Below are 25,745 nucleotides of genomic sequence, written 5' to 3'. Positions count from 1 at the left end.
TCCACCCATCCAGCTACCCACCTACCTCCTTCCTTCTTTCTTTCCTTTCTTTCTTTTCTTTCTTTTTCTTTCTTTCTTTCTTCTTCTTTTCTGTCTTCTTTTTCTTTCTTTCTTTTTCTTTCTTTCCTTCTTTCTTTCTTCCTTCCTTCTTTTTCTTTCTCTCTCTTTCTTTCTCTCTTTCTTCCTTCCTTCCATCCATCCATTTCTTCATTGATCCATTCATTGATCTACCACCCGTCCTTCATTCCTTCCACTCATCCATTCATCTACCCACCTTTCCTTCCTTTTATCCATTTATCCTTTCACCAATTCATTCATTTTTCCCTTCCTTCCTTCCGCTTCCTTCCCCCTTCCTCCCTTCTTTCTTTCCTCCTTTCTTCCTTCCATTCCTGCGACATATTTGAGCATCTGTCATGTGCCAGGAATGCTGCTAGTTGTTGAAAAAGCTGAGATGAATCAGAGAAATCTAGCAGGGCAGAAGCATGTTTGTAAGCAACTAGAACACAGGGAAGATAAGGATCACCTTTTAAAGTGCAGGTAGACTACAACAGAAAGGGAAGGGCAAAGTAACTCGGACACTGTTGGACAGTCAGAACCACCATGGCAGGGAAGAAGGGTGGGGGGTGAGCACACATGTGAAATCTCCTCTAGTCAGACATACACACACGAACACACACACAGACACACACACACCCATCACACACATACCCCACATCACACACACCCCACATCACACACACCTCACATTAGACACACACCCATCACACACAGACCCCACATCACACGCACCCCACATCACACACACACTACCTCAAACGTACCTCACATCACACACACACTACCTCAAACGTACGCACATCACACACCCATCACACACACACCTCAAACATACCTCACATCACACACACCACACACCTCAAACATACCTCACATCACACACACACACCTCACATCACACACACCCCACATCACACACACACTCCACATCACACACACCCCACATCACACACACACTACATCACACACACCTCACATTAGACACACCCCACATCACACACACACTACATCACACACACACCCATTCCACACACCCCACATCACATAAACCTCACATCACATACACACCCCACATCACACACACCCCACATCACACACACACATCACACACACCTCACATTAGACACACACCTCACATCACGCACATACCCCACATCATACACCCCACGTCACACACACTACATCACACACACACCTCACATCACACACACCTCACACATCACACACACACATATCACACACACCTCACATCACACACATCACACACACCCCATCACACACCTCATATCACACAACTCACATCATGCACAACTCACATCACACACACTGCAACACACACAACTCACATTACACAAGAACCCCACATCACACACACACATGCATACACCACACACACCCCACACTACATCCACACCTACATCACCCACACTCCCCACACCACACACACTCCACATCACACACACACCTCACACATACCCCAATTCACATACATCGCATATCACACACATCACATCACACACACACCCTGATTAACACAAACCCCACACCACACACATACACACACCACACACTCTGATTCACCCAAACCCAACACCACACACCCCCTACACCACACATACACATCACACACACATACCCCATATCACACACACACCCCATTCACACAAACTCCATACCACACACATCACACACACACATACTCCACATCACACATACCCCATACCTCTCTCTCTCTCTCTCACACACACACACACACACACACCATTACATACCCCTGAGGTTCTGCCAGGGGACCCTGGAGGGGCAAAAGTGAGGATCAGGGATCAGAATCTGGCCACAGAAGCATGGGCTGTGACCATGGTCCACAGCATAGAGCAGATGTCCAGGACATTCATTACCCTGAGCTTTCCCTGCCTGTCCTCAGCCCTGGCATCACAGCGGAGGAGCTTTGCCTCCATAGGACCCTGGCATCACCCAGTTCATGTGAAAACGCTCTCACCCCCACCTCCTCTCCCTCCCCCACCACACCCTCAACCCTGGGCTTCCAGATGCTCAGGGCTAGGGAACGTGCCAGGGTGAGATCACAGCAGAGTTCACAGACATGGAGAAGTCCCAGCTGCCAGCCACCCCCATGGGTCTCGATGGGTCCTGGCCACCCCGCAAAGCCAGTCCTCTCTTCTCCTGAGTGCCTGGTGGGCGCAGTCCTTCAGTGGGGGCTCTCTGTCCCCTGCCGAGTCTGGACACAGCCTCCTGACCCCTCAGACACCCACCTCAGCCACCCCGAGTCAACCAGAGGTATGGAACCGCTCAGCGTGATCAGTGAGACCTCCCATTGGCGTGAGTGCACAACAGACAAGGAGACACCTCAGGGACTCGAGGGCCACTCAGGGGGCACCTCCAGGCTGAACACCTAGCAGAGGCCTCCGGACAGGGAGCTAGCCTCAGAGCAGCAGAATTCACCCTCTGAGGAGGAGCCTGGATAAAACTAGAACTGTCTGCTTCAAAAAAAGGAACCATTAGGAAACAAAACCAGGACTGCTGGAAACAACAAAACAAACAGAAGAAGGTTTACAAATTTTAAAAATGAAAAAAACGAATATATCAGAGAGTGCTCCTGGAAGTCTCCCAGCATGCTGAGCAAAAGGCAAAGGAGGCCGGGCACAGTGGCTCACACCTGTAATCTCAGCACTTTGGAAGGCCAAAGCAGGAGGATCACTTGAGGTCAGGAGTTTGAGACCAGCCTGGCCAACATGGAGAGACCCTGTCTCTACTAAAAATACAAAAATTAGCCAGCATGGTTGGCATGCACCTGTAATCCCAGCTACTCCAGAGGCTGAGGCAGGAGAACACTTGAACCTGGGAGGCGGAGGTTGCAGTGAGCTGAGACTGCACCACTGTACTCCAGACTGGGCAATGGAGCGAGACTCCGAAAAAAAAAAAGGGCGGGAGGAAGGAGAAGGGATAGGGCAGAAACGATCAGAAAAAATGGCAGAGGAACATGTCTCCACGTTCAGGATTATCTTCAGATTATAAGGATAATCTTCAGACTAAAAGGGAACACCAAGTTCCAGGAAGGAAAACGAGAGGAGGGGCAACCCAGCTGAATCATAAAGAAATCTCTGGGCTCTAAGAGTAGGGCAACCTCCTACGGCTTCCAGACCTAGACAACCAGCAGATGCATGCTGGCTTCCCACAAGCTCACCACCCCCACTCAGTGACACTCCCAGAATGTCCAGAGTGTTGGTGGAAAGAGCAGGGCAGCCCCGGAAGTCCATACCCAGCGAGTCCAGGGACCATGCCGGAGAGCGAGAGAAGCAATGCAGCTGCAGAAGGTGCACCGCTCAGCGGCTGCTCCTGGGAAATTCCACTAGAAATGCCTTCTGTCCAAAGGAAAGGTATTCCCGGGGCTTCTTTCTCTGCAAGCACGACAACAAACGATGGACTAATCCCCCAGTGCAAAACAAACAAATAAGAATGTTGGGGAGAAGGAAAGAGGCTGTAAGGAAAATCTTGAGAGGCCCACGGTCAACTGGAGGCAGGAGTCCAGGGGGTGCACAACCCCTACAGCTGCCGGCCACACCAGGCACATCTGTGGGTCCCCGGTCACCTCGAGCTTCTGTCTGCCCAGTCACACAACGAATAAGGACAGCAGGAGCCAGACTGACACCAGGCAATCGGATTCGTGAACTCACACTCTTAATTCTCATGCTGTCCGAGTTACCAAACTCACCCAAGAAAAAGCAGGAAACCCAAATGTGTCGATAGCCATCAGACATGTGGGCCAGGTTACGAAGGTCTGTGTCTATGCCACGAAGAATAACAAACCCGCTTGTTTTATGAGAGAATTAAATAGAACTTTCTATGAACAGACAATTCCCATCTATATTAAACTATTCCAGAATTTAAAGATGAAGGACCACTTCCCATTATTTTTCCTTCTTTCCTTCCTTCCTTCCTTCCTTCCTTCCTTCCTTCCTTCCTTCCTTTCTCTTTTCTTTTTTCTTTCTTTCTTTCTTCTTTCTTTTCTTTCCTCTCTCTCTCTTTCTTTCTTCTTCTTTCCCCCCTCTCTCTCTTTCTTTCTTTCTTTCAGACTTTATTTTTTCAGAGCACTTCAGGTTCACAGCAAAATTCAGAGGAAGGTCCAGAGATTTCCCATACACCCTCTGCTCCCACCCATACCCAGCATCCTTCATAAAAAGATGACACAGTTTGGACACCTGTCCTGACGGCATCAGAACCAAAGGCTAGAACGTTGCCGCCTGTGAATCTAAATGCAAAAAGCCTATGACATTAGCAAATCAAGTCAAGTCGGTTATTTAAAGAATCAATTCCAGATGACCAAGAAGGGTTTATTCCAGGAATGCAGAATGTTACCATTTGGAAATCTGTGAAAGGAGGGATGGTGAGGGCATGCCGGGATGGTCATGGAGAGGCGTGTGTGCAATTCCAAGGCCTGGTTTCCTGACCTCTCCCTGAGACGGGCCCTGGAGCCTGGCCCGAGGCTGAAGCCCAGCTGCCACTCTCTGTGGCGCAGCCTTGGGAAAGTGGCTTAACCTGTCCAGCTCTCAGTTTCCACTTCTGCAAAACACCCAAGTGAGGGTAACAATAGGACGTGCTGCATTGGTGCTGTGAGGGCTCAATGAGCTACTTCACTGGAAAGGCTTGGCCTTGCCTGATCTATGGTCAACACACATGTCGCCATGAGAACAGGAGCCCAAGAGAGCAAGGAGCTGTTTTCTTCCCCAACTGGGTCTAGAACAGCTCCTGGCACTTCGTAAGTGCTCATTAAATATTTGTTGAAAGAGGGACTACAATGAAGAGACCAGAGAGAAACCAGCAGAGGAAGCCTTAGGGATGCGGGGACCGTGCAGACCAAGCAGGTGGCTCCCGTGGCCAGCAGGCACATGGCTTGGCAGGCCAAGGCCAGGACCGGATAGATGATGGTCAGGGCTGTAAATACCAACAGCAAAGAGGCCAGTAACGCTGGGCCGTGCCAGGTCGGATGCCGGAGGGCAGCAGGGCACATATGGCAGCCTCTGCCCACCTTCTGACCCAGGCACGTACTATGCAGGGAAGCAGTCATTGGTCACATTGCCCAACCACCACACAGTGCCAAGGGGTCCACCAGGAGCCGGCGCCAGAGCTGCCTGACCACAGGCTTCCAAATAACAAAGCTGTGGCTGAGCGAACCTGGGCAGACAGAAAGGCCACAAGACGCAAGGGCTGGGACCCTCTGCCAACTTCTCCCTGGGCCTCCCCTCCAGGACTTTGCCCATCCAGCCCCCACCCCAGTGGAAGCCTCAAAGCCCTTAGCAGGAGGGCACTATCTGGAAGGCTGGGCCGACATGGGTGCCTCCTCCCCACAGTGGACAGAGCACTCACCCCCACCTCAGGGGAGAGGAAGGAGAAAGCAAGGCCAGTCCCCTCAAGGCAGCTGCGCCCAAGGATCTCTCGCCCACACGGAGCCCAACCTGAGCTGTGTCTCAGGAGCGGCTGGCGGAAACTCCCCTTTTGTACCAATCCAAAAGACCCAAGCGATCTCTGCATCCACAATGGCCTCATGGGCATTCTAAGTTCTTGCTACCCAGAAGTTGGTTCCCGGACCAGCAACAGCACCATTCCCCAAGAGCTTTCAGAGAGGCAGTCTCAGGCCTCGGAGCCTCAGAGTCCACATCTGCACTTTGACAAAATCTCCAGTTCATCTAAGATGTTTTTGGGCAGAAAGACAAACATATCCGGCCTTGCCATTCATCTCCTGTGACAACTCAGCCCTGTTCAGAGGGGTTAGCTGAGGCTGGGCCACACTATGTCACACAGCTGGTTAGAGGCAACATGGTCTCTGCTCGGGGCAGCTGGTTAGAGGCAAGATGCTCCCTGCTCGGGGCTGGCCCCACCCCCAGCACCCGGGCCCTGAGACCACGTTCACCAGCTGCAGTTCCTCCGAAGGGTCCTGACACAGCCTCCAGCCCTCGAGACAGTCTCAGGCAGGCAGGAGGGCCTGGGGGCAGGCCGGACACTTAGTGGACACAGCTGTGCACCCAGGCCGAGTCCTCAGGCACCGTGGACCATGCCTCAGTGATCACCCACCCAATGGGCAGGCATCAGGGTGCCAGCAGCAGGCCCCATGGAGACTCTCGGGAGAGTCCCTCCTGCTCTGCTGAACGAGTTTACTTGTTCCATCTGGGTAAGGGTTCAAAGAGACCATTGGCCACCGAGGGCCGGGCGGCTCCAGGGAGGCCCCCAGCTTGCTGCCAGCTCGGGCTGGGATGGGCAGTGCCAGCATGAAGCTGGCCACCTCCACCCTAGAGCCTCCTCCCCAGTGCACTGTCTTTTTGACAAAAGCCTTGTCCAGAGGCGGGGGAGGAAATGCAGAGTGCTGCTTTCACGGTAGAAAGTGTGACGCCTCCTTCCAGGCCGCATCTGCACAGCGAGCTCTAAGCAAGGCAGGGGACCTCGGAGGCTGAGCAGCTGAGCACAAGGCTGGCCCTGAGCAGGAAAAGCCACTCGTCACTAGGGAGCCAGGCACCAGGGTGGCCTGGGTTGGTGGGGCCTGGCATGTCAGGAAGTCAGCCGCCCTGCCACCCTTGCTGGGTGCTGTAGGGGGAAGGTGGCAAGGGGTGCTCACTTGGTAAAAAGGCAGGTGTCCTTGGGGGTTAGGCTCCCCTCCTCCTGGCCAACCTCTGTGGCTCCTCCAGCTGTAAGCAGGCCCTGGAAGCTTGGGGAACATGGGGGCAGGGGGGCGCGCAGGGGACAGAAAATCACAAGGGAAACAGCAAAAGCTTACCATCCCCCCTTAGTCCCACCACAGGACTGTCTAAGAATCAATGTCTGCAACCAAGGGAGAAGTGTGGCAGGAGGAACGCAGGGACACTGTCGCTGACAGCAACTTTCAAAGGGGGCGTTGGAGGATTTGGTGAATATTTCTATGGGATGATGGTGAGGCTAAGAGGAAAGGGATGGAAAGCAGGCTCTATTCTCTCTTGGAAGCAAATGGGAATCAGGAAACAATTGGAATTCTGGGATTAATTTGTCTTTTACAATATTCTCCTGAATGGCTCTGCCAGGGCGCCCCTCACTCCTAAACTCGGGTGCCTCCCTCCCCCTGAGGCGTGCCTATCTTTCTCCAAACGGAAGCAGTGACTGTTACAGGCAGGACCCTCTGGTCTCTGTTTGCGGGCTCCGGGTGGAAGCCTCTGCCATGTGATTCTCAGCAGGCTGGTGAGTGACAAGGAGGCCACCACGTGCCCATGGTACTCCAAGAAATGGGCCAGAGCTAAAATCCCAGAGCATGTGTGTGTGTGGCAGGGGCTGGCCCCATTCCCCTCTGGAGAGTCAGGCCTTCCCAGGAATGGCTGCATGGGTGAGATTCCCCCAATCACACCCCAAAGTTCCTAGGACCCCCAGAGGACTGATGGGTGTCTGCTGGTCAGACAAACGCACCAGGTGCTGCCTGCTCTGAGCTCTTACAGGGCCTTGAGGATTTTTGAGACAAGTGGCTCAGGACGTGGTCAGGTGGCAGCCTGATATTAGGGAACCAGCTGGTGACTTGGGATAAGTCACACCCCACCCCACGTTTCTGTGGCCCAGGTCCCTCCATCTCTGAAAGGACACTGCTCGGCCAGGCGGCCTCCAGAGGGACTTCCAGCACCACTGGCTTGAAATGGGGTCCTGCAGGGAGCCTGTGATTCCAGCGCAGCCTGGTGGCCCTGGGGACAGTGGCCTGTTTGCTCCCCATGCTATGGATGTCTCCCATGCTCTCTGCATCCCTGTCTGCTTTGACGGCATGGCAGGCATGCTTTTGAATGCCCCACACATGGGGCGTTCGCCGTCAGGGTCTGGAGGGTCAGTAGGCAGGGTGCAGTCAGGCGACTGCGGAGCCGTCTTCCGGATCCCCGCCCCTCTCTCCCCGCTCCATGACTCATGCCTCTGACCCCGGCTTGCCTGCTGCGCCTGAGAAGGAGGAATCCTGCTGGGAATGTGGGAATGACCATATTTACAACGCCGGGGCTCCCGGTGGCTATCGGCCTGGCCTGGCTCCTCCAGGGGAGCAAGGACTTCACGCCAGCTGGAAGCCAGGCTGTCTCTCTCCCTCAGCTTGGGCTTGGCTTCAGGGACTCAGGCTGACTGTGCTTGGAATGGCCTATCTGGCAAGGAGGAGTCAGCCCAAGGAAACCAGGGGAGAGGGCGAGCTTGTCTGCAGCGGACCAGGCCGGCTCCTTCCTCCTTGGAGCCCCCAGCATCACGGCTGGAGAGGCCACCCTGCAGAGCTGCCCCGTCCACCTGGCAACCCCCAGGCTCTCCAGGGCGGGCTCTGCCAGGGCTGAGGCTGCAGGGTCTGACCGGTCCCTCAGGATCTGCCCCACCCTCTTCCTCTCTGCAAGACCTTCCTGTTTGCCCACGATGAGTGCCCTGGGAGCACTGCAAAGTGACCCCTCCCAACTTTCAGACACAGCGAGGGCTGGCCAGCCACGAGCAGCCAGATGGCAGGAGAGCATTCCACTGCTCCCAGTACCTGGGGCCTGCAAGTCCAGGAACCCCTTCAACCCGTGAGTCACAACTTCTCCAGATGCCACCAAATTCAGTCTCCAAATAAAACCCATGAGTGGAAGATGGTGGAACACAAACTGCCCTGCGGGCCCCGTTTCCAGCTGGTGGTGCTGGAGGCCCTTCTGGAGGCCATCTGGCCAAGCAGTGTCTTTTCAGACACGGAGAGAACGGGGCCACAGGAAGGTGAGGAAGGGCCTGACATCCCGAGTCACCAAGTGGGTGCAGAATCTCCTCCAGAATGCAAGTCAGCTAAGCCCTGGGCTGGAAATACCTTTTGTATCCACAGCACTGACACACTGGTCCAAACCAGGGGCATGAACTTTACAAATGTCTTTTGACAGAACACATGACTATCTGAAGACACAGCCTTCCCAGTGGCAGCGGCAGCAGCAGCAGCGGCAACAGCAGCAGCAGCGAACGAAAATATGGACAGAAGGGCTGCCGGTGTAGGGCACTCTGCCTGACGCAGGCACCTGCCTCAGCCAGCTCACAGTTCATTTGGGGAGACAAGGAGCAGAACAAATCACTATCACAAAAATGTAATAATAAAAGTACAATAAAAGTACGTTCAGGTCTGCAACAATCTTGCTATGAAATATAAATATAGGTGATGACTACAAATGTATTATTATAATACAGAGATTAAAAGGTCCATAATAAACACACAGGGAAGGTGACATTTAGGTTTCTGAGGGTTTGGAGAGCTCGTCACAGAATTCAGGATTGCAGCCAGGTCTTCAAGCAGGTCAGTCCCAGTTGAGAGGGGTGGAAGGGCCTGTGGGCACAGGCAGAGATGGGAGGCACAGCCAGGAGGGTGGGGAGAGGGATCTGGGGGTAAAGAAAGCATTGACTCTGGGGAGGGGACAGGAATTGGCAGGACTCCCCAAGGCGACAAGGAGGCCAGGAAAGGTTTGGGGGGCCACAGACAGCATCAGATCTCCCTGTCAGAGGTAGCTCTGGCTGGCAGGGGATAGGCCCTGAGGTGGGGCCTGGGCAGGGCGGCTCCCCCAGTGGCCCAGAGGGAGGCCAGGACCACACGGAGACAGCAGCTGTGCAGGCGGCAAGGGGCCACCCACCAGACACGGTGACCCGCTGAGTGTGGGGGTGGCGAGGGGCGGCTCAGGGGCCCTGCTTGGGTGGCTGGGTGCATCCTGACCCAGAAGCTAGACTCAGATCTGGAGAGGAGTCATCTCGGGGGCAACAAGACCTGTGTCAGCCACGTGGAGCTGCTGGAGTCCTCAGGACACCCTGAAGGGCAAGTTCACACAGCAAAGCGACATGCTGGGAACCCCAGAAGAGGGTGGGGGCTTCACAGGCAGATTCTCCAGACTGAGGCCAACTTTATTCTCCCCTTGGAGAGATGAGGAATCGGCACAGAGGTTGAGATGCTTGCTTTGCTAGGATTTGAACCCAGGCCTCTGGATTCCAAAGATGGGCTCAGATTCCTGATCTACACCTCCGTCCATGGCAGAACTGGAGGAGGCAGATATTTAGGGGCAAGCGGAGGGGGAGGCTGGGAAGGAGGCGTCTGGTAGGAGAGGCAAGGCCAGGGAGAACTGACACCAGGGGGTGTCAAGGGAGGGCTGGTGAGCACCACCCCCTGCCAGCAGGAGGACCAGGCGTTGGAAAGGTCACCAGGGTCCAGGACTTCAGAAGAGCAGGCTCAGCCGGGTGCAGGCTGCTGCGGAGGCCAGGGGGTCGGCGCTCCTTGGGAATGGTCTTCCACACATTTGATGGGACAGCGAAAGTGCCAGAAGCTGCGAACAATGGCGGCCGGCGCTTGGCGCTTCCTGAGTGCCGGGCCCCACACTGCATGTCTGGGATTCGGCTGAAGGCTCTCAACCGTCCACGCAATCGATGCTCCCGTGTTCCACGTTCCGAGCCTGAGCACACGGAGGCTTTGAGAGGCAGGAAGCCACTCTGCTCAGAGAGCGGAGGAACAAAGCCCTGGGAATTAAGCCCAGGTGTCCAGGCTCCGGGGCCTGTTTTCAGAGTGGCGAGGCACAGGCTGTATTTCTGGGGAGTGCGGAGCCTGGGAAGTGTGGCAGAATGATTCTGGGACTGTCTCCCTTGAACAATTTTTAACTGGGGGATATAAAACTGATCTGAATAATTAAACAACGCTGACCATAAGCCATATCTGTAACTAAGGCCAGCTTTTAGTCCTTCAAATTAATCTTGAAAAAATAGGCCGTTTTTAAAATGCGAAACTGTGTACAAGAGTAACTCTACTTAAATCTGTTTTATTGGGCAGTCTTTTTTTCAAATGCCTCTGATACAATAAGCTATTTTTGAAATTTTTTGCATCTATTCACCTACATTCAGAAGCATGCAAAAACCTAAGCCATGGGAAGAATCCTCCGATAATTCAATGCCGGGTCCCACAAATCCCTGGGAACTCAGATTTCAGCTGAAGGTGTGGCGGAGGTGCTTTTCGGCCTGCAGAGTTGGAGTTTCTGGCGGAGCACTCGGGGGCGTGGTTAACCAGGCCTTTCTGCAACAGGGACAGGCCTTTTGCTTCCCAAGCGCTGGACTGAGTTACTTTTAGCCCATTTCAGATTCTCGAACTTCTGCACCACATGAATAAGACTGATCTCTGTTGAGAAACACATCATATTAAGAAATCAACTAGCACACACTAAGTGTTGAAGACTTTGCCTCAGTTAAGGTAAAATCAGCTAGCAGAGGCCTGTAGTGGTGACTGAAAAAAACATATTAGAAGGCCGGGTGCAGCAGCTCACACCTGTAATCCTAGCACTTTGGGAGGCTGAGGCAGGCAGATTCCCTGATTTCAGGAATTCAAGACCAGCCTGGGCAACATGGTGAAACCCCGTCTCTACTAAAATACAAAAAAATTAGCCAGGCGTGGTGGCAGTCGCCTGTAGTCCTAGCTACTTGGGGGGCTGAGGCAGGAGAATTGCTTGAATCTGGGAGGCAGAGGTTGCAGTGAGCCGAGATCCGCCACTGCACTCCAGCCTGGGCGGCAGAGCAAGATTCCATCTCAAAAACAAAAACAAAACAAAAAAACCATATTAGAGGGAAAAAGTAAATTTCAGGGGCTGGACAGGATGAGTGAACAGCCCAGGCTGGACAGGCGACTGGGGAAGGTCCTGACTGGTGACCGGCGGAGCATCTGTGTGTCTTCTCACGTGTAACATGTAGCACAGCGCACATGCACCCAGGCCATGGCCCCCTCCTCGTGACGCCTCTGCATTTCCACCTGGACCTCTGTTTCTCTCTGTCCTGAGGCTTGCAGGCCCTCAGGTGTCTGCGTTCCGCCGTGAGGTGAGCCGGAGTCTCACCCGCTGAGTCCTGGGGAAGGACTCACCCTTCTGGTGGTTGCCTGGCTCAGCCCATGTAGAGTCAGGGTCCCGAGGGCAGGTGGGAGTGGCTGCTGCAGGCAGGTTCCAGTCCACACACCCGCACCTAACAGAGAACACAGAACCCGCATGGCTCAGCAGCAGGCACAAGCTGAAGAGGAAGGGGTAAGTGGTCAGCGGCTCCATGAATGAACTCCAAGGCTAAATTTCAGCGGTTCCGCCTTGGGTCCCATCTTGGGCAGGTGCACAAATACAGTTTGTCCTACATAGCCCAATCCTCCCACACTCAGTGGCTGCTTATTCACACAGAAAGACATCCCCGCGGACTCCACAAACCCAGCGCTTGGGTCTCTAGGGGCAAACAGAGGAAGGCAACAAGGCAGCAGAGACTCGGAGAACGGCCAGGTTTTTGGACTCAAGCCTGGAAAATGTGCACGCCTCTGTCTTCCCAGCTTCCAGCTCCCAGAGTGAGGGTGCTGTCAGCCAGCCAAGGATGACCCCTGACCCTCAAACCTCCACGCTTTCTTGTCTCGAGGCCCCCACCTGCCTTTCAGAACCTCGGCCTCCTCTTGGGGGAAGCCGTCCCCCTGTTCGCATGCCTCCTAGATCTGCCAGGGGAAGGACGTTTGCCAGACCGTCCTCTCACCCTCCAGCTCCCCCTACACTGGAACACAGACACCTGGGAGCCCACAGGCCTCAGGACAGCAAACAGACACACCAGTCCAGGCCGAAATGCAGACCAGCACAAGGAAGAGGCCACGCCGGCCAAGCCCCAGGTTCCTTTTGAGGAGACATACAGGTGCTCAGCCAGTCATCAGCCGTGACCAGTGATAATCTCCACCAGGGCAGTGAGGCACTGGGCCCGGAGGCCGTTGACAAGCACAGCTCTGCTGTCCACTGAGAGAGGTTTACCAGGAGTCCGAATGCTCCCGATAGGGTCAAGGTGGCCTTGCTGATCTAAGAGCACCTGGAGTTGAGGACGGCTCTGGAAAACGTGTTCGAGATCTCCTGCATCAGACTCTAACAAAAGGCTGCAGTTCCTCACATTTCATTTTTGAGATCAGACTGCGAATGTCATGATCCACAAATCTAATCGACGTCCTCCGTCTAAAAGTGGTGAGTGAACTGCAGCACTGAGAGCCGGGCCGCGCCGAACCTCGGGGGATCCGAGAACGGGAGTGAAAGTGCACGGATTCTTATCAGCCCACACATAGCTGGCAAGGTCCCGGGGTGCAGGTGAGCCTACACCGTGGCATCTGAGAACTTTAAGGAGTCAAGTGTCTCAGTGCTGTTTGTGATGACGGTGGGCAGAACAATTTCAATCTGGGAAGGGCAGACCCTGGGAGAACAGATCCCTCAACACCTTCTCAGGCTGTCTTTGATGCCAGAGCTTAGAGACTAATACCCCTGCCTCAGAAGACCCGCAGCCTCAAGGATCAAGTAAAGAGATACAGAAATATAGTCATGATTACTCAATTTTTAAAAATTCGACAGTCCTGCAATAAAACCCCATGTTTATAAACTGTAGCATGCTCCAACGAGTCTTATGGCATTTGATTTTATTTTCAATGTGTTTTTGAATATTCTGTATTTTCCTAAACAGTGAATTTTTTTCCAGAACTAGAAAATGACATGAATGAGAGTTGGCCACACATGCACACACATTTCTGGTCTTACTTCTGGAACAAAAATCCTAAGTGGGGAAGGATCACCTGGATTGTGTGGCTTTAGAATGCGTTCCCTCTCTTTCACAAGCCTTGTGCAATCGTGGGCTCTCACTGGCCATCTCCTAAGCTGAGGACGCCTTCACACCAGATGGGGAGGTGCCGGCCTTTCACCCAGCCTCTGGAGGGTACCTGCCCTGCCCAGGCTGGGGTGTGCTCTCGCTGTGCTGGTCCTGCACAGAGCAGTGGTCAGCGTCTGTGGGATACAGGCTGGAGTGGCCACAAGCATGGCAGGTGGCCTGGCTGACCCCAGCCCAGCAGGCTGTTGGCTGTGTGGCATCCCTGGCACTGTCACCTCCCTGGCCATGTGCAGAGGCCAGTGCAGGCCTTTGCTCCGGCTGCTCCACTGCCCCAGGTGAACCTTGCTCTCCAGGGATGGCTTTAAGAATGTATCCTCCGCGCAGCTGTCCTTGAAAACTAAGCCCTGGGAGCAGGCTCCCCCCGGCCAATTTGCACTCCCTGGGACCTCTGTGAAGGCACAGGCCAGGCTGGGCAGCCTCCACCCAGGCAGCTCTTCTCTCCAGCAAGATGGGCTCCCTCGCCGACAGGTGTGTTCTTACACTTACATATCATCCTTGGCAATCCATTTCTCATTATAAAATGGGCTGGTACTACCTGCCCTGCAAGTGGGAGAACACGTAGCAGGTGCTCACTTAATGTTAAGTCTGTAATTAACCCACTGAGTATCACAGCATCAGAGCATGACAGCATGAGAGCAGTCATTTTCAAATGTGGCCACCAGCCTGTGAGGGATGGAATCCTACTCCATGTTACGACTGCACTAGGGCTGTAGAGGACTATTCACTGCAGCTTAGATAACTCAGGTAACTATGAAGGAATAAATACAAATACAATTTTCTTTGCGATGAGACAACTCAACAACAAATACCTATCATGCACTGAGTGAGCGCCGAGCTCTGCTCTGGACCCAAGAAACACAGGGATGGGTGGGGGAGAGTTTGGGATCTGGAAGAGCAGGCTGGCAGTGGCTTTAGGGTCTTTGGTATTTATATACCTGGTGTACACATATTTATACACACCCACCATCTACAGTCTATGTATATATGGTACACACGTGTATATATATGTGTGTATATATAAATATATGTACCATATATACATGCAGATACACATATACACACACTGCTTCTCTAAGAAGGGCCACCCTTGTCCCAAGTTTGCCCGAGTCATGATTTACTGAATTCATGGTTTGAGGGTGGAGATTTTACACTCACATTGTTCCTAACCAGTCCACGATTCAGAAGTCAGTGTAATTCGGGGAACTGAATGACAGTCCAGTCAAACCTGGCTCTTCTTTTGGGCTGGACTTCTAAGATTGCCTCCAGGAGTCCTCTGCAGGATCCAGGGCTCCAGGGCGCCAGGGATGACCCCTTCCTGCCCTATGATGCCTGCTGCCACCCTGGGAATGTGTGGCTAGGGCAGGCCCAAGGATAACACTGGAATTTTTTTAAGAGAACATTTGCAACCACTTGCGTGTCAAAGAACATCTCCAGTCTCCTCCTCTCTGCTAGAATCAGCCTGGACAGTCATTTGTGGGAATCTCATATGCACGTGTGACATGCATAGCTGTGTATTTTTCCAAATATTCACATCTACTTCTTCATGAGTTGCAACAATGTTCCTGAGTTTGAAAGCCAGAAATGACTAATTTGGGTTGAAATATGGCAGAGCTAAGATCTAGGGATCCTGAACAGGACTTCGCCGTTATTATGCAAGCTGCATAGCGAACTGAAATGTTTGCTACAATATTTCTGACTAAATCAGGAGCTACGACTCCTTACACTCCTTACGTGGGAATCATCCTTTCCTTAAATGGCCATTTTTAATGCATGTAATTACCATTTAAACTTCATCTCAACATCCTAGAGTAATTTATTTTGCTAATACAGACTCTGAATATACAGAGCAGTGTCAAAGTCGATGTTTATAAGGGAATCCAGCCATCTACTTTCAATCCTTGGTCCAGAAATCCACCTCCCTCCCAGGTTGTCTTTAATCAAGCTTTGTCAATAAATAGATGTGATGCAGATGTTCTGTGCAGTTTTAAAGAATTCAGGTTGAATCTGCTTTAAAACAAAGCACGGCCCTGCAATCAAACAAGAAGGATGAAAGTGAGCAGAGGGAAGAACACTTCAACAAAACCTGAAATGGAGACAGGACTCTGAAAACAGGGCAGTAGACCTTGAGCCAAAGATAAGAATTCAAATAACGCTTAGGCAAAGTGCAAAATGGTTACATCTCTCAACATCCTAACCTTTGAGTTACTTTAAAGAAATCTGGCATATAGAGCCACATTTAGTAAATAACAAACGAAGCTATGGTTACACCTTGGGAACATTTTGTGATTTGTAAAAAAACTTGAGTGAAAAGTGCCTTTCGGAACTGAGCTCCCTCACACGAATTTTAAATGGCCCACCCATTTCACATGCAAAGTTCACCTGCATAGGGCTTTCAGGACAACACGAGAGGCGACCGTGAGTTATGAGTTGGTTCTCCTGCTCATGTCAGTGCTGTGTCAGACAGAACAAGTTAGGCTTCATGCTGCAACAAAGAAGCCCTTGAATCTCAGGTGGTTCATGCAGCAGTCATTTGCTTCTTGCTCATTCAGGTTGGCAGGGACTCTGCTCCACGCAGTCACGAAGGGAATCAGGCTGGTAAAGCCTCCACGGTCTTGAGAACCTGCGGCCCCTTCAGGCACTTGGGGCAGCGTAAGAGACCTGGCGTGCTGCACACAGCTTCTTCCGTACTTTAGCCTGGAAGCTGTGCCAAGGCTTCCTCCCAAAGCTCATTGGCTGGAACTAGTCCTGTGGCCCTGCCTAGCCACAGGGGCTCTGAGGAGTGTGAAGGGAGAGAGTCAACTTTCCAGGGGACCACCGAGTCTGCCTCCAGTGCCAAAGCAAAGGTCTAAAACAAACAAAAAAGTAATTTGTAGATGGCATTTGAGAAACTGATAATTTAATTGCATTAATTTCAGCCAAATGCCAGGATTTGATTCCTAAAAATGGCCAGGGCACCACAATCTGGCTGGAGGAGTGTAAGTCTCATGGGGAAAGAGACGGAGAGAGTGAGATACTGAATGAGCCCATGAAAAAGCTTAACTGACCAACATCAACAGAGACGGAGGATTAAATTGATGATGAGGGAGCCGTACTCATTCAGTTACCTTCATGTTTTATTGAGATGATGTGGTGGGGTGGAAGAGAGGAAAGGAGGGTTATTACTGGGGCTCCCCTCTGTGTCCTCTTCCTCCTCTAAGGGGTGGGACATCGAGATGGTGTTGGTGGTGTCACTGGTGTGCAGGCTTCACTGGGCATGAGTACCCTTAGGAGCTCAAATGATAGAGTCAGCACCAGAGTCTCTGCTTCATGGTCCAAGACCTTGGTGAAGATTCATTTTCTGAACTTGAAAAAACAACTTCAAGATGCATGAGTGGATTCGCCTTTCCCTGAAGTCCTCTTGTGGCATCTCTGTCCTGGGTTGTTACAAATGATTCAAGCATGTTCTTAGCCATTGCTAATGTGCTCACTCCCGCCAACATTTCAAGGGCTGTCTTGACCAAATGCTGCCCCCTCTTCCTCTTCGCTCTGTTTGGTAGCAGAAGGTCTGTCAATGACAGCATCATTCAGAATCTCCTCTGGTGGGAAGAGTCTCTTGTTACTGGAAATCTGTGGTGAGAACAGAGCCCCCACTGCCCAAAGACATGGCCCTTCCAACGTTGCATCCCCATCTGCCCTCCGTCTCCACCCTTCACTCCACTCAACTGGTAGATGGCTCCCAGAATCACTCACCAAGATAAGGCCTGGAGCCTCAAACCTCCCATGTCCCTGGTGCTCCAGACAATAGCCCAGAAGCGTACTTCCTTAGATTTGGGGTGAGGTGAGCTTGCGTTGGGGGAGGGAATACCACGTACACATATGCTCATTTTTAAGGCACTAGCAACCCTTACGGCATCTTCTGAGAGGAAATTCGAATTCTCCCTCATACTGTGTATGAGGGACCAGAGAAGTTTCATAAATGAAACTTTTAGCAAAACAAAAGGATGCAGAAAGAAACCACTTTTTCCCCAAATAGTCTACCCTTAGTTGCGGGTATTTGAACTGTTGAGTAGAAAACATAATTAATGCTAAGAAGAGCTCTGCCCTGGGGTTTTTGGTGCTTCAGAAGATAATGACCTTTCCCTGCAGTCTGGGACTCAGAGCCCAGTAGAGGGTCAGGCAGTCATCGTGAGAGCCGTTCTGTTGTTTGTGGAACAAAGTTCACGGTGCATTTTATATCCTAGTGAGAAAATCATCAGTAATGTGATTTTTTTTTTTTTTTTTTTGGGAGGGAGTCTCACTCTGTCACCCAGGCTGGAGTGCAATGGCGCAATCTCGGCTCACTGCAACCTCCACCTCCCAGGGTCAAGAGATTCTCCTGCCTTAGTCTCCTGAGTAGCTGGGATTACAGGTGTCTGCCACCATGCCCAGCTAATTTTTGTATTTTTAGTAGAGACAGGTTTTCACCATGTTGTGCAGGCCTCAGTACAGCCTCTGGGCCTTCTCTGGGGGTGCAGACTGGAGCTGGTGAGCCCCAGGCTCCAAACATCTCAAAGTGCTAGGATTACAGGTGTGAGCCACCACGCCTGGCCAGTAATGTGATTTTAAAACCAAGATTACAAATATACTTTAAAATGTATAAAACCCACTGGTTCTCTTTAAGATGTGATCCTGATAAGCCTCCCAGTAATACTCCCTTCATCTCCCCAGGGCTAGCCAAAGCATTTATAATGTGGCTTGCAGGACTCTTGGGGCTCCTGATGGTGAATTTGTACCATCACTCTCAATGGCACTTGGAATCTCTCCTGCTCTGCTAACAGGCACCAAACACCCACAAGACACTGGTAAGGTGCAGTGTCTAGGACCAGACATCTCCTGTGTGCCATGGCTGGTGCAGTAGACATTGAGGACAGTAGATAGCCAGCAAGAAACAGCAGACTCGTCAATGTACATTTCTGGGCTGATTCTTCCCTTGGTCAAATGTGCACTGTAAAGCCACAAAAGGCCAGTTTTTCATTTTCCACCACTTTGCCTGGACTAAATAAAGCAAGCTGAGTCAGGCAGTATGACAGCTTTGGCCAGGTACTGTGTGGCACTGAGGGAGGACAGAGGGAAGACTGACTACCATCCAGGGGAACCAGGACCTCCACCCTGCAAACGAGGCAGGGCAGGAATCAGGGTTCTGCTCGGAACACCCGGCCATGGGGACCCTGAGAGGGAGGGGGCACCTCATGCTCGCAGTGGTGCAGCCTGCCCACATCTGCACAATCTGGGAAGGCACTGAGGACTGAGAGGCATGAGAAGGTGAAGAAGCTCCTAACAGACCAGGGCTGACCCCCACCCATTCCAGGCTTCTCAGGAGAAACGTGCCTCCACGAGCACATGGACATTCTCTTCCATGGGGGGACACTCCGCTGATGCCCTGGCCTCTTCTGCCCCTTACCCACACCACTCAGGGGAGCTAGAGTGACCTGCGGACTGGTGGGTTTGGGAAGAGTCAACTGGGTGTGCACAGCTCATCCCTGGAATCTTCCTCTGGCAGCAGTGAGCCAGCCCCAGGGAGCAGGCACTTCCTGGCCATGCTTCCGGAAGGCTCCCTATGCTCCTGACCTGGGGGAGGCCTGCGAGGTACATTTTTGCCAGCACTGGGGGCTGGGTCTGCTGGACCATGGGACAGCAGCAGCTGGACGCTTCATCTGAGCCCTTCTCCATGATAGAGCTATGTTCCATGGGCCTCGCCTCTGCTGCCTGCACCAGCTCCCTGGCAGGTGTGAAGGTGCCGTTCTCACCTCGCCAGCCCAGTCCAGTGGACTGTGGGCGGCAGCCACACCCTTGAATGTGCCCGTGAATCAGACCATGCCTAGAATCTTGTTCTGGGGCTTAAACCTGGACATCCATGGCATGGCCAGGCAGGGGAGGGGGAGAAGCCCTACACAGAGAAGAGCCCCAGATTCAGAACACACCTGTGGCATGAGGCCACTAGCATGGGAAGTGGCCCTCCAGCCTCACCTGTGCCACTTGCTGTCTGGGGACCTTGGCCTGGTCTTGGCCTCACTGGGACCTCACTTCTCCAGGTGAAGGTGGGGAGCCCTGACTCAGAGTCTTGCAATCCCAGGCCCAGGAGCCTTGGGATCCCTGGGGCAGACTTGGCAGCCCACTGGCACTTCAGCCCAGGCACAATCGGCAGCCAATGACCCCATCTTAAAGAACTGGCTTGTAAGTGCCAGCCCCGTTGTTTCCCAGAAGATGTTCAGCTGGGTGGGCGCTCGCGGTGCCTTTTGTGGAGGGGCTGAACTTTGAGCACAGATTTCCGAAGGGAGGAAGGCTGGAAGAATTCGGATTAACCCTAGGGGAATTCAGATTAACCCCAGGGGAAAGGCCAATCACATTTAATGCAGAGGAGAGGGAAGGACGGAAACCACAGCGCTGCTCACGGCTCTGGCTTCGCCCAGCGACTCTGATCGGCCATCAATTACCGAAGCCTTGCAGATGCAGGAGGAGAGAAAAGCCACAGTTATGTGCATCTTACAGCTGGGAAACCAGCAACAACATAACCCTGTCAGCTTTTCATTCCTGAAAACCGCCTCCCTCTCCGCAAGGCACGGTATCAACATGGTCTTCCCCAGGGTCCTCTCAGGATCCTTGGAGTTGGGAATTATTCTTACTCAACTCCCTCCGTGTGCTCAGAGCCCCTTCCTGGCCACGCTTCTAGAAAATTCTTCTGCTCAAATGCTAAATGTTTTCCCTGATCTGTCTTCAAAATCCCCATCCTTCTCCTTCTATTGGAATTAAAGGATAGGGAGTGATAAGGCTGGGCTTGGGCCATCTCCGCTCTGCAGCTCCGGCATCTCCCGTCCCTTCTCCCCTCACTTTCTGTTTTTTCTCTCCTTATTTTTGCTGTTTAATGTCAAGCGAGCCAGCTCGGCTCCTCAGAGACCACCAGCTACAGCGGCAAGCTGAGTGGATTTTAAATCAGCAGAGAATTTTTAAAATGAACAATGTGGTGAACGGAGCCCATCTGCAGCCCTGTGGGGCCCTGGCTGGCTCGCACGGTGTTCGTGGATCCCGCACGTCTCTACAAGGATAAACAGTCCACGAGGGGCGACTGCCTGGGAGGAGGAACCATCACCAGCCCAATCCCGGTAATAAAACAAGAGTCACATAAACACCGCGGCTGTCCTCCAAGGAACTTCGAGCACTACCCAAGTAAATAAAAAAGCAGAAAATGGAGGTTCAGAAACGCAAAGGCCCTGCTCAGGTTTCTAGAAGAATTCACAGAAAAAAAGAACCTAGAGGAGAAGGAATCACAGAAGAAATGCTCATGTCCATCTCACCCCCAAACTGGAAGGAACGATGTCAAGAGCTGCCCTCAAATCAGGAAGGACTCAGATATCTGCACCCTGGACCACACCTCCCTGACCCGCATCTATCCCGGGGGCCACTCCTGGACCATGGTCACCTGCCCCTCAGTTCTGACTGCCCCAGCTTCCAGCAGAGCAACCCAGAAAGCATCCTTTGACTTTGTTAAAAGAAGCTTTGATCGTGGAGGACTTTTAAAATCGAGATATCACTTCCCAGGACTTCAAGCAGATAGCCTCCCAGGAAGTTCCCTCATCATGGGACAAAAGGAATATGTAAGTTACAAACACATTTGCTCCTTTCAAGAAGGAGTTTTCCCCATGAATTTAAGTGTTTTTACAGATCATTAACTCCTGGTCTGGAAGGCAGGGCACCAAGGCAAGCTAAGCTGGAGTGTGAGTCGGTGCTGCCTCGGAGGCCAATCGGCGTCAAGATGAAGAGGCTCAAATGATCCTAACATGAGTCAATGTTACCCCAAATTAAATTTACACATGCTTCTCCAGAGCTGTCTGTTTTGTAAGGCAGGGCACCCTGGCACAGCACAGGACACAAGGCGTTTGCATTTCTGTCCAGGCTGCAGTCTAAAAGTGGAAAAAAGTACTGATCTCTTTTCCAGCCACCACCCTACAGAATGGCCTCAGAGGTTTTGGGTCCAGTTAACACAGGTAGGCACTGGATGGGCTGGAAAGAGGCTGGGGACTCCCATGCTCTCGGGAAGCACAGGACAGTGCACTGTGCAGACAGCAGACCCTCAGGCTCAGGGGACCTGGGCTGCTGCTGGGAGAGGAGGGAAAAGAGCCTCCCAGAGAAGAGGAGGCGAGTGGGACTTGGCGTATGAACAGGGACCTGGGAGCCAGAGGCCCAGGGTTAAATCTGACTTGCCAAGTGCCCCTAAACAAGACCACAGAGAGACACAGAGACACAGACAGAGAGAGAGAGAGAGACAGAGGCAGACAGACAGGGACACAGAGACAGACACACAGAGAGACACAGACAGACAGAGGAAGAGAGACAGATGGAGAGAGAGACAGGAAGAGAAAAACCAGGCAGTCCCTTCATGGAGTGGCTGTGATGCCCACGGGCTCTCTTGGATGGAAAACCCAGGCACACAGCAGGTGGCACCTCCTCCTCCCTAAAGCCCTTGTCATGTCCAATGTTTCCCATCTGAAGGCCAAGTGGCTCCTCTGGATAACATTTCCTTATGTAGGGATTTATAGATGCAGCATTCCCACCGGGACTTGGGCTGTGCAGTACTGCAGATGTGAGAGATGCTCAAGAGGGGCGGAGATGGGGATGCAGACAGCTCAGACCCAGGACACCAGCCCAGCCCAGCCAGAACTAATGCTGGCACTAATACTAACACCAATGCTAATAAATACTAACTAATGCTAATAAATACTAACTAATGCTAATAAATACTAACACTAATACTAATACTAATGCTGACACTAATACTAATAAATTCTAACACTAACAAATACTAACACCAACACTAATACCAACACTAATACTAACAAATACTAACACCAACATTAATACTAACACTAATAGATACTAATACACTAACACTAATACTAATAAATACTAATACTAACACTAATACTAACATAACACTAACTGACATGAATAAATAATAACTAATACTAATAAATACTAACATTAACACTAATACTAACACTGACACTAATGCTAATATTAACACCACTAACACTAATACTAATAAATACTAATACTAACACTAATAATAACACTAACACTGACACTAATAAATAGTAACTAATACTAATAAATACTAACATTAACACTAATACTAACGCTGACACTAATGCTAATATTAACACCACTAACACTAATACTAATAAATAGTAACACTAACATTAATACTAATGCTAACACTAATACTGACACTAACACTAATACTAATAGATACTGACACTAACACTAACAGTAACACCAATACCAATAAATACTAACACTAACAGTAACACCAATACCAATAAATACTAACACTAACACTAATACGAATACACTAATACTAATACTAATAAATACTGACACTAACACTAACAGTAACAGTGACACTAATACTAATACTAATAAATACTGACACTAACACTAACACTAACAGTGACACTAATAAATAGTAACTAATACTAACAAATACTAACACAAACACTAATACTAACACTGACACCAATCTAACATAACACACTAACACTAATATTAATAAATACTAAACTAACATTAATACTAATGCTAACACTAATACTGACACTAACACTAATACTAATAGATACTGACACTAACACTAACAGTAACACCAATACCAATAAATACTAACACTAACACTAATACTAATAAGTACTAACACTAACACTAATACTAATAAATACTAACACTAACACTAATACCAATAAATACTAAACTAACAAATACCAAAAAATACTAACACTAACACTAATCAATACACAACACTAAACTAATAAATAAATACTAAACTAACATAATACTAATGTAACATAATACTAACTAAACTAACAATAAACTAACACTAAACTAACATACACTAATCTAATATACCAACACTAATATTAATACTAAACTAACATAATACTAATGCTAACACTAATAAATACTAACACTAATACTACACTAACACTAATACTAATAAATACTGACACTAACACTAACAGTGACACTAATAAATAGTAACTAATACTAACAAATACTAACACTAACACTAATACTAACACTGACACTAATGCTAATATTACCAACACTAATATTAATACTAAACTAACATTAATACTAATGCTAACAATAATAAATACTAACACTAATGCTGACACTAACACTAATACTAATAAATACTGACACACTAACAGTAACACTAATACTAATAAATACTAATACTAAACTAATACCAATAAATACTAACACTAATACTAATAAATACTAACACTAACACTAATACTAACAGTAACACCAATACCAATAAATACTAACACTAACACTAATACCAATAAATACTAACACTAACACTAGTACTAACACTAATAAATAGTAACACTAACACTAATACTAATACTAACACTAATACTAATGAATACTAATACTAATACTAACACTAACATGAATACAAATAAATACTAACACTAATATCAAAACTAACACCAACACTAATACTAACACTAACACTCACACTAAATAATGTCCTACAGTGTTGGCAGCCCAGTGCCCTGTGGAGGCCTCTCTGCCTGCATGGCAAGCACTCTCCATAGGGAATTCACTCCTCCTGGGTTTTGAACCATGCCCTAGCTGGCAGTCATAGCAGGTCCTCCACATAAACTGTCTCTGCCTCTCCCTGTGTGCAGAATGCTCTCTGCACCTCTGAGTGCTGGTCAGTGCTGCCTCCTCTAGGAAGCCCTCCCTGACCACACCACAATAGGACAGCCAATCATGCCCTTCTGCAGGTCCAGGGAACTTCCCATAGGTACTGCCTGCATGGGGCAAGGTCTGGCAGGGCTGTTCATGTCCACAACTCAACAGCTGGTGCTTGATCCAGGATGGCCAGGGGATCCTGCTAACCACTAACTTGACACTAGATCTCTGGTTTCTGGGTGAGTGACTTGCAGTGCATGCCTTCCTAGCTGGGCATGTCAGAATGGGGGGCGGGTAGTGGGGCAGAGCAAGGAAGGGGCATTTTAGGAAACTCCACGAGTGACCCTAAGGAGTGGTGAGTGTGGCCTAGTGGCCAGGTAGTCCCAGCTGGAGGGAGGTGTGCATTTGCTGGACAGGATAACCACACGACCCAACATGTAGAATGAGATGCTTTGGGAATGAAAGGGGCACTATTAATCATCACGACTGGAGAACAAGAGGAAGCCAGAACAGTTGTGGGCTGATAGGGAGGGACTGTCACCTTTTCAAGAGGTCATCCACTTCTGATGTTCTACCCCCACCCCCACTCAGCCCAGCAGAGCCCTGATTGTTGGTCTCATCAAGAAGGTACTGACTCGAAGCCTCTCTAAGACACATGGGTCTAGGTAAGGCAAGGTCAGAGCCCCACCAGGAGGGGCTCACAGTCTCAGAGGGGACAGAGCCAGGAAGGCTGTGTGTCCACCCAGAACGGCCAAGACAACCTCAGTCAGTTTGCCTTTTGTGCTCGCTGGATTCTTCTCTGTATAAAGCATACATGCGATGTGATATTATACAATTAGAATTTTTTAAAATGATGGTCTCACTTTTCATCCTTGGGTGTTTGAGCCCTTCTGCACGGTTACATGCCCTCACTTGGTGTGTGTAATTATCCGAGTTCTTACCGCAGGCTCCAACATTAACATTTAAAGAAACATTAGAGGAAAGTCAGCTCCTGAAGGTGGAAGGCTGTAAAGAGAGAACACACTGAGTTTCCAGCTGAGAGCACAGACCCCCCACTGCTGGGACAGCCTCCTCTCTTCTCCACTCCATTTGCCCCCATGGTCACAGACGGTTATTAGAGCCCCTGTTTCAGAATTAAATCTGTGTGTTGCTATTGTTCTCAGAGAAAGGTTTGTGTTCTGCTTTACCTCCTGGAGGAATAAACTCCAGGTTAAAATGAGGAGCACAACTTCACTGGGGAAAAAGATCAACAGGGGCTGCTACCTGCACCATGCCGGAGCCCTACAGCAAGTGGCGAGAGG

At 50.5% G+C, this 25,745-nt stretch overlaps 1 protein-coding gene across 2 annotated transcripts in view; it reads right to left on the bottom strand.

Annotated features, from left to right (window-relative positions):
* TWIST2 (twist family bHLH transcription factor 2) overlaps positions 1-25,745 on the bottom strand; it is a 60,887-nt gene that overhangs the window by 5,660 nt on the left and 29,482 nt on the right. The window contains exon 2 of one of the 2 annotated variants that reach the window (XM_003277487.4): positions 16,829-17,303. The exons of the other annotated variant lie outside the window; for it this stretch is intronic. The gene's annotated coding sequence lies outside the window, so the exon portion shown is untranslated. Of the gene's footprint in view, positions 1-16,828; positions 17,304-25,745 lie in introns of those variants that run through there. 2 annotated transcript variants of the gene reach the window in all.

This window comes from Nomascus leucogenys, chromosome 22a (assembly GCF_006542625.1).
Source record: "Nomascus leucogenys isolate Asia chromosome 22a, Asia_NLE_v1, whole genome shotgun sequence".
NCBI classification, from domain to species: domain Eukaryota; kingdom Metazoa; phylum Chordata; class Mammalia; order Primates; family Hylobatidae; genus Nomascus; species Nomascus leucogenys.
This window is presented reverse-complemented; position numbering and strand designations above follow the sequence as displayed.